This window comes from Zingiber officinale, chromosome 1A, assembly GCF_018446385.1.
Source record: "Zingiber officinale cultivar Zhangliang chromosome 1A, Zo_v1.1, whole genome shotgun sequence".
In the NCBI taxonomy this organism is placed as follows: Eukaryota; Viridiplantae; Streptophyta; class Magnoliopsida; order Zingiberales; family Zingiberaceae; genus Zingiber; species Zingiber officinale.
The window spans coordinates 146,703,075-146,717,756 of NC_055987.1; positions in this window are offsets into that span (position 1 = coordinate 146,703,075).

Genomic DNA, 14,682 nt, shown 5'->3' on the forward strand with positions numbered 1-14,682 from the left:
AACTAGATCCGGGGTTGCAAGTCCCGAATTTAGTAGAGCTACTAGGTTATCTAAACCTAGGGACCGACTATGGGAGCCTAGCCCAATGGATATCTAATCCAGTATAGTGCCAACTGAAAAGTAAAATACTGAGTATAGCTAAACTGTTCTAAATTGCTGTTTCTAGGTTATCTGAACCTAGAGCTAGGTTGTCTGAACCTAGAGGCGACTGTGGGAGCCTACCCATTGGACCGTAGTCCCATATAAGCTAGAATAAACTAATATGCTGTTTTAGATGCTTCTAATACATTCAACTGTGCTAATAAAAAAATGCCTAAGTTGCATTATTTTCTAAGCTGGTCATTTAATCGAACACCTAGTGTGCTTTAACTCTCCTCTCTATTAGGGAGACTACCTTTAGGCACCCAACAGCATCTAAACCTCCAACTGAAGGAGAAAAGACGTGTCCGTCCCATCTAAAGGTACTCACTAAATCCCTAAACTTGCGAGGAGGGTTAATTACACCCTATGTGTTGAAAACATACGCATATAACTAAACTAATGCACAGAAAATCAAACGATAGCTATTATACTGCAGGTGAGGGGTTTCTTACCTTGTGTGCTAGATTTCTTACAAATCTAATCGCTAGAAATTCTGGTGGAGACGACTTCTCGACGATTCGTTCGCGTCCACGCGTTCTTCTCGCGAAGGGGAACGTCCTCGTATCGAAGATCTTGCCGGAAAGTGCTCCTAGAGCCCTTGGGGCTTGGTGTGCCGAGAGAGGAAGAATAGGGAAGCAGCGGCGGTGAGGTTTCGGTGGTGAGGGTTGAGAAGTTGCCGAACCCAAAAATAAACCAAAACCTACTTATGTTTTTAATTTATATTAAGTGGGTAACTAGGCCCAACTCAAATATAAATATAAATGTTCTCCTTCTCTTTCAGCACGGCCAGTCTTATTACATTAACATTATCCCTAAACCATAGGTCTCGGGTTCGATTCCCCTAAGCTATTTTGCAATTTATTTATTTTTGCTTACATGGAAAATTCGGAAAAATATCTAAAATTCCAGAAAAATCGTAGAATAATTCTAATGCAAGTTTGAGAATTTTCATGTTATAATCCCCATACCTTATAAAAGTTCGCCTCGAACTTAGAACAATTCTCATATCATCTTCGCTTCCCAAGTTGCCTCTTCATGTTGTTGAGTGCCAAATGACTTTTACTAACGGTACTTCCTTGTTCCGCAATGTCTTAACTGCTCGGTCTATTATCTGAATAGGCCGACTATCATAGCTGAGGTCTTCGCGGACTGGTACCGACTGGGGCTCAATCACCTGGGTGACATCTGGGATATGCTTCTTCAGCATAGAGACATGAAATACATTGTGGACAGCTGACATTTCCTGAGGTAGCTCTAGCTCATATGCTACCTTGCCCACTCTTCTAGTGATAAGGTATGTTCCCACGTATCTGGGACTTAGCTTGCCCTTCTTCCCAAAACACATTACTCCCTTCATGGGAGCCACTCGAGAAACACTGAATCCCCAACTGAAAACTCTAAGGGTCAGCGCCGCGTATCAGCATAGCTCTTCTGACGGCTCTGAGCTGTCTCTATCCTCTGGCGGATCTGCTGTATAGCTGCTGTGGTATCTGCTACTAGATCTGTCTGAAGCTCTAGTTCTTTCTGTTCACCACTCTCATACCAGCAGATTGGAGATCTACACCTCCGCCCATAGAGAGCCTCATAAGGTGTCATGCCGATAGTGGCCTGATAGCTGTTGTTGTATGCAAATTCTGCTAAGCTCAGATATTTGCACCAACTTCCCTTGAAGTCTAGGGCACACGCTCGGAGCATATCTTCGAGTACCTGATTTACTCGCTCTGTCTGACCATCTGTCTGCGGATGGAATGCTGTGCTGAACTTTAACTTCGTGCCCAATGCTGACTGTACACACTCCCAGAAGTGTGATGTAAACCTGCTGTCTCTGTCTGAAATAATGGTACGTGGGACTTCATGAAGTCTGACGATCTCCTGGAGATACAACTGAGCTAGCTTCTCCATGGAGTAGGATATCTTGATAGCTAAAAAGTGGGCTGATTTAGTCAACCTGTCGACTATTACCCAGATGGCGTCAAAACCATTCGTGGTTCTGGGCAGTCCCACTATGAAGTCCATAGAGATATCCTCCCACTTCCATTCTGGAATCTGTATAGGCTGCAGAACTCCTCCTGGTCGCTGATGTTCTGCCTTGACCCTCTGACAGGTGAGGCAGATGCTAACATATCTGGCGATGTCCCGCTTCATCCCGGATTCGTTCCTTTTCTGTGCTGACTAGCTCTAGGCATAGACGAGCCAACCTGTTGAATTTCTTCACGGTCTCCTCAACTGAAAGGTTGCCCTGACGAAACTCAGTGAACTCATCGTAGTGGCGGTTGGTAACCCGTATGTGAAAGAATTCCTCGAAGAATTCCTTCTCGAAGTCAGGCCATAACATCTGGTTCAATGGGCGCTTTGTTCTGATTCTTTCCCACCACATGCGTGCGTCTCCTGTCAGGCAGAAGGAGGCACACTTCATCTTCTCGTGTTCTGGCCAGTCCAGAAGCTCCATCATGCTTTCCAGTGTTTTGAACCAGGCTTGTGCATCCCATGGTTCACTAGTGCCTGAGAAGTTCTCTGGCTTGACCCGCTGCCACTGGATCAGATAGGCTTCCTTTCTTGGCTCAACTGCTGGGGCTGCTGGTGCTGGTGCTGTAGGCTGAGCTGGTGGAACCTCTAAGACTACTGGAGTCGTCAGATTTGGTTGCTATTTCCTGTTGCTGTTCAGCTAGCTGCTGCTGTAACTGAGCCACTAATGCTGTAAGGTCAGGAGGAGGCACTGAACTGCCTGCCTCTTGCTGGGGCTCAGTAGCTAGTGCCCTTCTAGCTGGGCGTCCTCGTGTCATTTCTAGAGACATAGAGAACATAACATAACTAATGTAATCACAGTCATATAACTACTGATATTGTAACGCCCGCCCTCCCTGCTAACCCTAAGGGACGGGGCTACGATACTCTACGTATAAATTTTTTTCTTTTTAAAACAGCGGAAGACTTAAAATAATTTTCATAGTTTTAATAAAACTTTTCTTTTAAATTTCTTTTGAACTATACTATCACATGACATCAAAAATCATAACATCAAATCCAGTGGAACCATAATGTCAAGCCACACATGTTTAGGTATCACAAGTCATAAAATACCAATGCATAGTTCTTTAAAGAAACTTTAAGCAGGTTCTTATTTATTTGGTTGCCTAGCCACTGCCACACACATCTTCGTTGCCCCTCCTGCTGCTCTTCTAACTCATCCAGCTTTTTCCTTTATCTGTGGTACAAGGAAGGTAAGCTATGAGCACTCATGGCTCAGTAAGTTTCTTTCCTACTCACTAAAACCAACAATCAACACATAATCAAGAATGCATCAACAAGTCATAATCTCAACTAATCATGGCATAACATAGCATTCTATTCAAGCCTATCATGCATCATAATATAATCACAACTAGTCATAGCATATCAAGCATCACCATGGCAGAAACATATACATAGTGCATTGCATAAAACATAGCTAGACATGGCATAACAACAAGTATCATGGTATATCAAAGCATGGCCGAAACATGTATATCAAAGCATCATACTATGGCCGAAACATGTACATCAAGGCATCATCATATCCATGGCCGAAATTTATATATCAAGCATCAACAAATCCATGGCCGAAACATGTCTATAAGGTATAGCATGAACATAACATAATCATACCTTATCATGGCATATCATAATCAAGAGCATAACATGAAACATAGCATAATCATAGGGTGTATGCAATATGATTTTGGAAAACATGTATCCGAAAAACATGTGTATGTCTCATGATCTTTTAAACCATTTTCTTTTACATATATACTTGAAAATAATCTCAACATAAGGGGGATCCCGGCTATGTACCACTTACATATTGCGCGCAACCTTGTAGGTCCAAGGTAGCAAGTCTTGAACCCTACGAGGCAAACATACTAGGCCCTTAGTCCTAGGGGCACTTAGGAGCCCATCCCTAACGAGGTCCTTAGTCCCCGGGGCGCTTATGGAGCCCACCCTTGGTACAAGCCACTCACATATAAAGTAAAGTACAAGTCATACATATCATGTATCATAAAAGTATGCATCACTAAGGCATACACCATGTCATAAAAGTATGCATCACTTAGGTATACATCATATCATAAAGGTATGCATCACTTAGGCATACATCATGTCATAAAGGTATGCATCACTTAGGCATACATCATATCATAAAGGTATGCATCACTTAGGCATACATCATGTCATAACAATATGCATCACTTAGGCATAGATCATAAAAACATGCATATCTTAAGCATAAAGCATATCATCAAGCATGCATGATTTAACCACATATCATATCATGAAAGCATTCATATTTTAAGCACTAAACATAGCATCAAGCATGCATAATTTAACCACATATCATAACATAAGCATGCATAATTTAAGCACAAAGCATATCATATCATAAAAGCATGCATATCATATCATAAGTCATAAATCACAAGCATACATATTAAGCATAAGGGTGTATCTTGTGATTATCCTATCATAGGAAACGTGGTATCATATTTATCTTGGTTTTAAGCTTCCTAAACCCTTGTGGCCGAAACCCTTTAGAGCTCAATTTAGGTTAAACACAACATCCAAGCATGTGGCACCTAAATTATCATCATAACATTTTCATAGGAAGCATTATAAACATGATTAACTTAGTTTCTAAATTCCTCAAGTCCCTAATTTCATATTGTTGGTTGCTACTCGGAAAGCCTAGATGTTCCACTGTATAAAAATTTTGTACAAAGGTCTGAACCTTTTCCTAGCTACCATGTGTTCTTTTAAATTAAATTTTGGATCGCCTGCGGAACTTAACACGTTTGATCCAAAACTTAATCTATTTGTTCTTTTAGGTTTTGACTTGGATCTCCTGCGGAACTTAACACGTTCGACCCAAGTCACCTTAAGTTATTAACTCCATTAAATATTAATTTCCATAATCGGTTCCCAGTACTAACGTGGCGAGGCACATGGCCTTCTTGGATATGGGAGCAACCACCACCGACTAGACAAAACCTTTAGGTTAACCGAAAAGAACAATCAAATCACAAGGAAAAGAAAAAACAAAAGAACACAACATCGAAAAATATATTCGAAATTCTAGAATCGTAAGCCTCTTGTATTTGGTATTATTTCCATAAATAACTAGCATGATGCGGAAAGGAAAAATTATTAGTTATACCTTCTAAAAAGACCTCTTGATCTTCTACCGTATTCCTCTTCTAACCTCGGACGTTGTATGGGCAACGATCTTCCGAGATGAGAACCACCAAGCACCTTCTTCTTCCTTGCAAGTTTCGGCTACCACAATTCTCCAAGAGAAGTAGAGGTCCGGCCACCACCACCAAGCTCTAAGGGATGCAAAAAACAAAACCACCTTTCTCTCCTTCTTCTCCTAGCTAGAACCGGCCACCATCAAGAGCTCCAAGAAAGGTTGTCGTCGGCCATAAGAAGAAGAGAAGAGGAAGAAGCTAGGGCCGGCCACCAAGGAGGAAAAGAGAGGAGAAGAATAATAGAGTTGATCACCCGTGAAGGCACCTCTACCCCCTCTTTTATAATCCTTGGTCTTGACAAATAAGGAAATTTTAATAAAAAAATTCCTTAATTCTTTTGTCATAAAAAGAAAAATTATTTTAATTAAAAAACAATTTTCTTCTTTTAATAATAATAGCCGGCCACTTCTAATTCCCCAAAACAAGGAAAATTTAATTCACACAAGAATTAAAACTTCCTAATTTGTTTCTAGAAATTTATAAAAATTTCTCCAATAATTTTTATCCCTTCATGATTGGTTAATAAAAAGGAAATTAAAATTCTTCTTTTAAACATGTGGATAATTTCCAAAAGGAAAGTTATCTCTAAAAATTAAAATCTCTTTTCAATCTACAAATAAGAAAAGATATCAAATCTTTTCTTAATCTTTTGTAAAAACTAATAAAAGAGAATATTTAATTTTTAAACTTCTCTTTTAAATTATTATCAAAGTTAAAAAGGAAAGTTTTTCTTAAAAATAAAATCTCCTTTCAATCTACAAATAAGGAAAGATTTCAAATCTTTTCTTAATCTTTTGTAGAAAGCTTTAAAAGGAAAGATTTAATTTTAAACTCTCTTTTAAAACTATGATATCCACATAAGAAATAATTTTAATAAAAAATCCTTTTTAATATGATGTGGCCGGCCACCTAAACTTGGGCTCCAAGCTATTGGCCGGCCACCTTAAGGCCAACCTTTAGGCTTGGCCGGCCCTAAGCTTGAGCTTCAAGCTTAGCTTGGCCGACCCCTATTGGTTGGGTAAGAAGGTGGGTATGTGGTGGGTATAAATCTCTATATACAAGAGGCTACGATAGGGGCCGAGAGGAGGAATTGGTTTTGGTCTCCCGATAAAATTAAGCATCCCGTGTTCGCCCCGAACACACAACTTAATTTTATCAATAATAATTCATTCCACTAGAGAACTATTATTGAACTACCGCACCAATCCCAAATTACATTTTTGGGCTCCTTCTTATTATGAGTGTGTTAGTCTCCCTGTGTTTAAGATATCGAATGTCCACTAATTAAGTGAGTTACTGACAAATCATTTAATTAATATCTTAGTCCAAGAGTAGTACCACTCAACCTTATTATCATGTCGGACTAAGTCCACCTGCAGGGTTTAACATGACAATCCTTATGAGCTCCTCTTGAGGACATTATCAACCTAGTATCTCTAGGACACAGTTTCCTTTTATAATCAACAACACACACTATAAGTGATATCATTTCCCAACTTATCGAGCTTATTGATTTATCGAACTAAATCTCACCCATTGATAAATTAAAGAAATAAATATCAAATATATGTGCTTGTTATTATATTAGGATTAAGAGCACACACTTTCATAATAACTGAGGTCTTTGTTTCTTTATAAAGTCAGTATAAAAGAAACGACCTCTAATGGTCCTACTCAATACACTCTAAGTGTACTAGTGTAATTATATAGTTAAGATAAACTAATACCTAATTACACTACGACCTTCCAATGGTTTGTTCCTTTCCATTATGGTCGTGAGTTACTGTTTATAATTTATAAGGTACTGATAACATGATCCTCTGTGTGTGACACCACACACCATGTTATCTACAATATAAATTAATTGAACAACTATATTTATCATAAATGTAGACATTTGACCAATGTGATTCTTATTTCTAGATAAATGTTTATACCAAAAGCTAGGCTTTTAGTATACACTCTAACACATATGGCCGAAACCTTAAGGTGTGAAATAAGGTTCCATATGACATAAAAGCATGGACAACTTTAAATCATATTTATAACATTTTTACCAAGGAACAAGGTAAACACATTTGACACATTTGAATTAGTTCCTAAGTTCTTTAAGCCCTTAACATATGTCATGGCCGAAATTTAACAAGTTCTCATTAGGGCTACAAACAAGCATACAAGCATGTGAACTTGGACTAACATTATGTATAAATTCATACAAGGCATCATCCAATAGTTATGGCCGAAACAAACCCTAGCATCATTTTAGGTCATAAAACAACATATAGTAATTAAACCTTGGCTTTCTACTTATCATATTTCATGTAGGGTGACATGAGTATATTTAATTTAAGTCCTAGGGTTTCTAAGGCATCTAAACCTTCATGGCCGAGACTCACAATGGTTCATTTAGATCATGGAAAAATTATACAAGTATGTGACAAAATCAATACATTATCCTATTTACATAAGAAGTACTTTTAACACATTTGGTTTCATTTCTAAGGCCTCTAGGTCTTTTAAACCTTACTTGGCCGAAACTCACATAATATAAACTTGCTTAAAATAGCCTAAAAGCATGAGAATTTATACAAGTTTCATAGCATGTATAAAGACAAGCATAATGAGTATATATATGAATTGTGTCTTAGGCTTTCTAGGTTTCTTTTTCTCTTTTCCTTTTATTTTTTTCTCATGGCCGAAACCTACCATTCTTTAGCTAGGTTTTTTAAGTGGCCTAAAGCATGAAAACCTAAGTAAGTTTCATGGCAAAAGTTACTAAGAAACATATATACAAATTGGTTCATGAATAAGCTAGGACCCCTTGTGGTTATACATGTTATATGTCATCCACTAATTTTTCTACACCCTAACTAAGCATGAGGGCATTGAACCACTTTCATATCTAAATAGCACAGAGGTTTTAAGCATATTAAAATCTTGTTTAAGCTTTTCTAAGCTATCCATCTCATCATGGCCGAAAAACCCTAAGAAGGAGTTCATGGAATTCTAGCAATATTCAAGCATACAAATCCTTTAAGATCTTTGTATTCTATCACATGAGCATGGTTATTTAAAATTTAAAAGTCTTTCTAACCCTAAACCCTTTCTTGGCCAAAACATATGAGTGGTTTTCTTTTAGTTTTAAATATCTTCTAAGGAAGAAACACTAATACATAACCCTTACTATTTCATAGGGAGAACCTTGTACTAGTTGGGTGAAACAATAAATTTCCCTAGCCTCTTAAGAATATTTTTGGCCGAAATTCTAGGGTTCAGTACTCCTCTGATCAAGCATCATATAGGTATAAAAGCATGAAGAAGAACCCCTTTACATAGCATAGAAAAATCTATCATGTAATTAAGACTAGTTTAAACACCATTAGATTTTGGAAGCTCTTCTTGGCCGAATTTTCTCAAACTTGTTTCTAGGTTTTAAAATCTTCATAAAATCCGAAAAACACATAAAAGCCTTGTACCATAGGTGAGGGGAAGCTTACTTCCTTTTTCGCTTGTGGATCTAAGGTATGGTGAAGAAGAAGTAGCCTCTTCTTCTAGTTCCTTTCCCTTGGTTCCTTTGCTAAGTTCTCCTTGTATCCTAGGCTTTCTTAGGGAAAAACTTGGCTTTGGGGCTGAAGATGGAGGAGAGGGGACTGTGGTGTTCTCGGTGAGGGAGAGGATGAATGAGAGAAAATGAGAGAAAAATAGTTTTCTCTTTTCTTTCTCCCTTTTATGTTAAGGGGGAAGAGGTAGCAAACTTAGTTTTTGCTTTCCTTCTCCCTTAGCCCTTTTTCTCTATTTTATTTTTATTTTTATTTGTTTATTTATCCTTATCATTCATGGTGAAATAAGGGGGAATGAATCCCCTTAATTAACCTCTTTTATTTTCGGCAAAATCAAAGAGGAAGAGGGAGAGGAAGGGAGGAAGGCAAGTTGCCTTTCTCTTGCTCTTTACTTGTTTCCTTTTGGCTAGCTTTTACTCTTACTTTTATCATTAGTTTCCTTCCTTTGCTATCAACATATTATTCCTATCCCAACTGGTTATTACCCATTAATTCTATGAAATATAATATAAGAGGTTCAAGGTTCAATCCTTGACCTCTCCCTATTTTTATTTCTTTTTATTTCCTTTTTGGTTCAACTCACTTCCTATTATTTTTCTAAGGCAAAATCCCACATTCATATATTTATCTTACAAGCTTAGTGGGTATTACAGATATCATGTTTAAAAAATATCACCTACTAACAAGCAGTAGGCATATAAACATGAACTGTATATAGAAAGTAAGATCAATAAAGAGAGTAGAGGTATTCTTACTTGGAAGCTGCAGGTTCAATGCTGATGTGTGTGTAGGAAGTATGGAACACTGCTCTGATACCACTCTGTAACGACCCGCCTTCTACTACTAGGCTGTAAGGCCGATCGCTACAGTTATGCTGAGCTAACTGTGCGGAAAACTGATCTAATTTAAATTTTAGTGGCTAACTGATAACTATTCTTGGTTCTACATGTACTGAAGGATGTAATATAAGGGATACAAGGTGTATCCTACATCCCCTATGGACTGGAAGCTGATTTGCTAAGTTTCTTGGTTGAAACTGAACTTCCCAATCGATCCAGACTGAACTGGGCCGATTGCACTCTGTTGGATCGATCCATGGATCGATCCGGACTGCTACTGTGCTCGGGTGATAATCTGGATCGATCGGCTGATCGATCCAGGCTCACTGATCGATCCAGCGTGCTTCTGCGCACGGGACTTTATTTGGATCGATCGGCTGATCGATCCATATAAGTCAATCGATCCAATGATCGATCAAAACCCTTTCTGTTCGCGAGGGATAGCTTGGATCGATCGACCGATCGATCCAGAAGCCTTCTGTTCGCGACAGAATGTGACTGGATCGATCGGCTGATCGATCCAGAAGCCTTCTGTTCGCGGAATCAGCCCTCAATCGATCCATGGATCGATTGAGGATCCCAGATCGATCCATGGATCGATCGGAGTTTCTGATTTCGCACTGAAACTCTGATTTCGGCACTAGTTCGTACCAAAATCTCACACAACAATTACACAACTGCTAATAACTATTCTATCATGCATTGGGCGACATTCAAGACATAATATAATGCATGTTCACTAGTTCATACCATTAACCATACTAGAATGCGAAGCATAAGGGAAAAGAGAACAAGACTTTAATAACTAGACTTGCTACAAGTTCTAATGCGTAGTAAAAAAAAACTAGATCCCTAGGATCTTTATTCCAGGTTCCTTCCACACACATCTTGATCTGCATTGCCCTCCAGCCTCCACTAATCCACTTTTCTTTTACCTGTATCTGCAGTATAAGAAAAGTAGCATCTGTAAGCTAAAAAGCTTAGTAAGAAACCATCTACCTTACTAAAACATGCAACGATGCAAATATGATTTTAAATCATGCTGTTTGAAAGGATATGCTAAGTATACTGAATAAACTAAAACATGGCATGACATATAAGCATACAATCATGGCATATCTAAAGCTGAACATAAAGTCATCATGCATATTCACAGGGAAAAACTAAGCTGATACTAAGAACTGAGCTACGCTAATACTGAGCTACTGCTAGAACTGTACTGAATTCACGAACTAATTTGTGAAAGGTTGAAAACCATATACATATAGTAATTGAAAATACTAAACATGCTGCTGATGGGCCCGGCAACTGTACGTGCTATGCGCGCATCTCTAACTAGACCCGGGGTTGCAAGTCCCGAATTTAGTAGAGCTACTAGGTTATCTAAACCTAGGGACCGACTATGGGAGCCCAGCCCAATGGATATCTAATCCAGTACAGTGCCAACTGAAAAGTAAAATACTGAGTATAGCTAAACTGTTCTAAATTGTTGTTTCTAGGTTATCTGAACCTAGAGCTAGGTTGTCTGAACCTAGAGGCGACTGTGGGAGCCTACCCATTGGACCGTAGTCCCATATAAGCTAGAATAAACTAATATGCTGTTTTAGATGCTTCTAATACATTCAACTGTGCTAATAAAAAAATGCCTAAGTTGCATTCTTTTCTAAGCTAGTCATTTAATCGAACACCTAGTGTGCTTTAACTCCCCTCTCTATTAGGGAGACTACCTTTAGGCACCCAACAGCATCTAAACCTCCAACTGAAGGAGAAAAGACGTGTCCGGCCCATCTAAAGGTACTCACTAAATCCCTAAACCTGCGAGGAGGGTTAATTACACCCTATGTGTCGAAAACATACGCATATAACTAAACTAATGCACAGAAAATCAAACGGTAGCTATTATACTGCATGTGAGGGGTTTCTTACCTTGTGTTCTAGATTTCTTACAAATCTAATCGCTAGAAATTCTGGTGGAGACGACTTCTCGACGATTCGTTCGCGTCCACGCGTTCTTCTCGCGGAGGGAAACGTCCTCGTATCGAAGATCTCGCCGGAAAGTGCTCCTAGAGCCCTTGGGGCTTGGTGTGCCGAGAGAGGAAGAATAGGGAAGAGGCGGCGGTGAGGTTTCGGTGGTGAGGGTTGAGAAGTTGCCGAACCCAAAAATAAACCAAAACCTACTTATGTTTTTAATTTATATTAAGTGGGTAACTAGGCCCAACTCAAATATAAATATAAATGTTCTCCTTCTCTTTCAGCACGACCCTGTTGGGTTAAATCGGTTACTAACATTATCCCTAAACCATAGGTCTCGGGTTCGATTCCCGCCTAAGTTATTTTGCGGTTCTATTTATTTTTGCTGCTTCCGCTACTGGGAAAATTCCGGAAAAATATCTAAAAATTTCAGAAAAATCGTAGAATAATTCTAATGCAAGTTTGAGAATTTTCGGGCGTTACATGCAAAGACCACCAGAAGGGAGAAAACGGAAGAAAGTAGAGATGGGAGATGGCTTACTGGGAACAAAGCGTGAAGGAGGAGGTTGAAAGTTCGTCGGAGCGCCGAGACAAGCGAGCGTCGGGAAGCTGGGCACGAGAGGAAGCACCAAAAGCACGAAGGCAGGAACGATGGAATTAAAATCTGCATCGGCGCTTCATAAACCTCGGGCTCAGTCCACCACAACCGTCCGATCCAGGTCATCGAAACAAACGTTAGCATCGGACCGTCAGATTTGAACCGACGCCTGTCCAATCGAAGTTGATGCCCTCGCCGTACGATGACGGCGGACTTGCCAAGTGGCGATCAACGATTGGGCGGCATTTAATGAGCACCATTACTCACGCGTGGGCAGCTTAATGAGGATTGGCACGAATTCCGAGGAGACCCGACGACTCCGACCGCCCCCAAAACAGTAGCGCAACAAGCAGCGAATGGAAACTAAAACTACAATGCATAGTCATCAACTCGCCGGTCGGCCAAGCGAAGATATACTTCCGGGAGTGGCAAAGCGGTGTTACTCCAGCCGACCGGGAGTCCAGTCAGTCGGACTTAGCGCCTCCTTCGACTAGACTCGAAGGGGAGGCATGTGATCCGATGATAAGGACGGGGGACCCTCGTTGGCGGGAGGTCAACGACACGTGGAGGTCAAAGGTCGAGAGATTCAACCCTGAGACCCGGCCGACCGGGCGTAGCAGGCTGAACGACCGGATGAAGCGAGCCGACCGACTGTGAATCCCCCCGAGCCGAATGAAAGACAACCCGACTGGGGGTCGGGTTTCCGATGCTCAAGGTAAAAAGGTTTCCGACTATGAACCCCCTCGTTCGCCCGGTGCACAAGGCAACACGGGCAGGAGCTGTCTCATCCGAGCATACGACCGAGGCAGGAGTTATATGCCTGCCGAGCGGCTTAACCGCTCGGCCCTGGAACAGACAGGAAGCACAAGAGGACAAAGGAGACAGGGGATAACATCATCCTCGAGACATCTGCCGCCGACAAGCAGCAGAGTTGGCGGCCGAGCCGTACACAGGATCATACGGTGGAAGCTTCCACCATCAAATTCGGGATATGCTCGGACGATTGCGGAATGACGTCAGAGACACTTTTCTGACACGAGCTTGTTAAGGTATGTTTGGGGGAAGCGTGCACGCATTGAGAACCGTGCTCGCGCCTCCCCGGGGTCCTATATAAGGACCCCCAGATGTCGACGAAGGTATGCGTAACTCTTTACTGTAGTCACATTACGCTGCCTCTCTCGTTGCCTGACTTGAGCGTCGGATGGCCGTCGCCGGGAAACCCCTCCCGGCTCGACTTCTTTGCAGGTTCGCCGGAGATCTACACCATCAGTCAGAGACAGCGGAGCGTGCCATGTCCCCAGCGTCCGTCGACTCAGTGCTCGGACAGGATCAATGATATTTAATTCGGTAAGCTCATTTAAATCTCTACAAATTCTTATAGATTTAATGATTAGTGATGATCGACTCTCTAATTTTAATTCTAATCCATCTAACTACTTAACTCCGAATAACTTTGATAATAATACTCCTTGATGAATACTTTCTTTAAGCGACTAGATCTAATTTTGCGTCGATCCATACTTCCACAGTCTATAGGCGGACGTAGCAGCCCGCATGGATGCCCAAATTGGCAGTATAAAGGCCGAGTGATGTTGATTGGTGGCAAACTTTTCTCTCTGCATGAACACAAGCTCTTCATTTCTCTTGCTTTTCGTAGAGGGGTCATGCCGGCCACGCAGATATTTTCCGATGAGAGTTGACGTACAAGCTCAAGAGCCGCCCGAGTGCAGAGAAGTAAGAGCTCCATCGGAAGGGTGTGATCGAGTACTGGAGCATGTGGACCGACAACAATGTATATAATTGAATTAGCATATGCATGCCAATAAAAAGAATAATCTGGAGAGTAGCTAGGATATTGATTTAGCGGGAGAAATCTTGTGTATGTAAGACGAGACTTGATTAAGTGACTTGACAAAAATGCAGAAAGCCATAAAAATGTAAATGAATGGAAGAAATGAATGAATGTGTGAATTAAGATGGGAAGTTTGACTTTGCTCTCGCGCCGTTTTATAAATTTGGTCGATTTACCAGCGTCGCAAAAGCCTTAGCTGTTGACTTAGTCGACAACCAATTGTTAATTAAATAAATATGACATTCATATCGTTGGCAATCCTTCTTTATTATTTAAATATCAAATGAATGATGGCAAAAAGATTCTCCCCATCTACACTCATTCATATATGCTTCTTCCCTCTGTTTCGATTATTTGTTATTTAATTACGGGCGTTCGAGATTCGGTCTCAGATAATCTGACGGCTGTAAAGAGTTCTCCGTGGGATATGCTAGGGGGATCT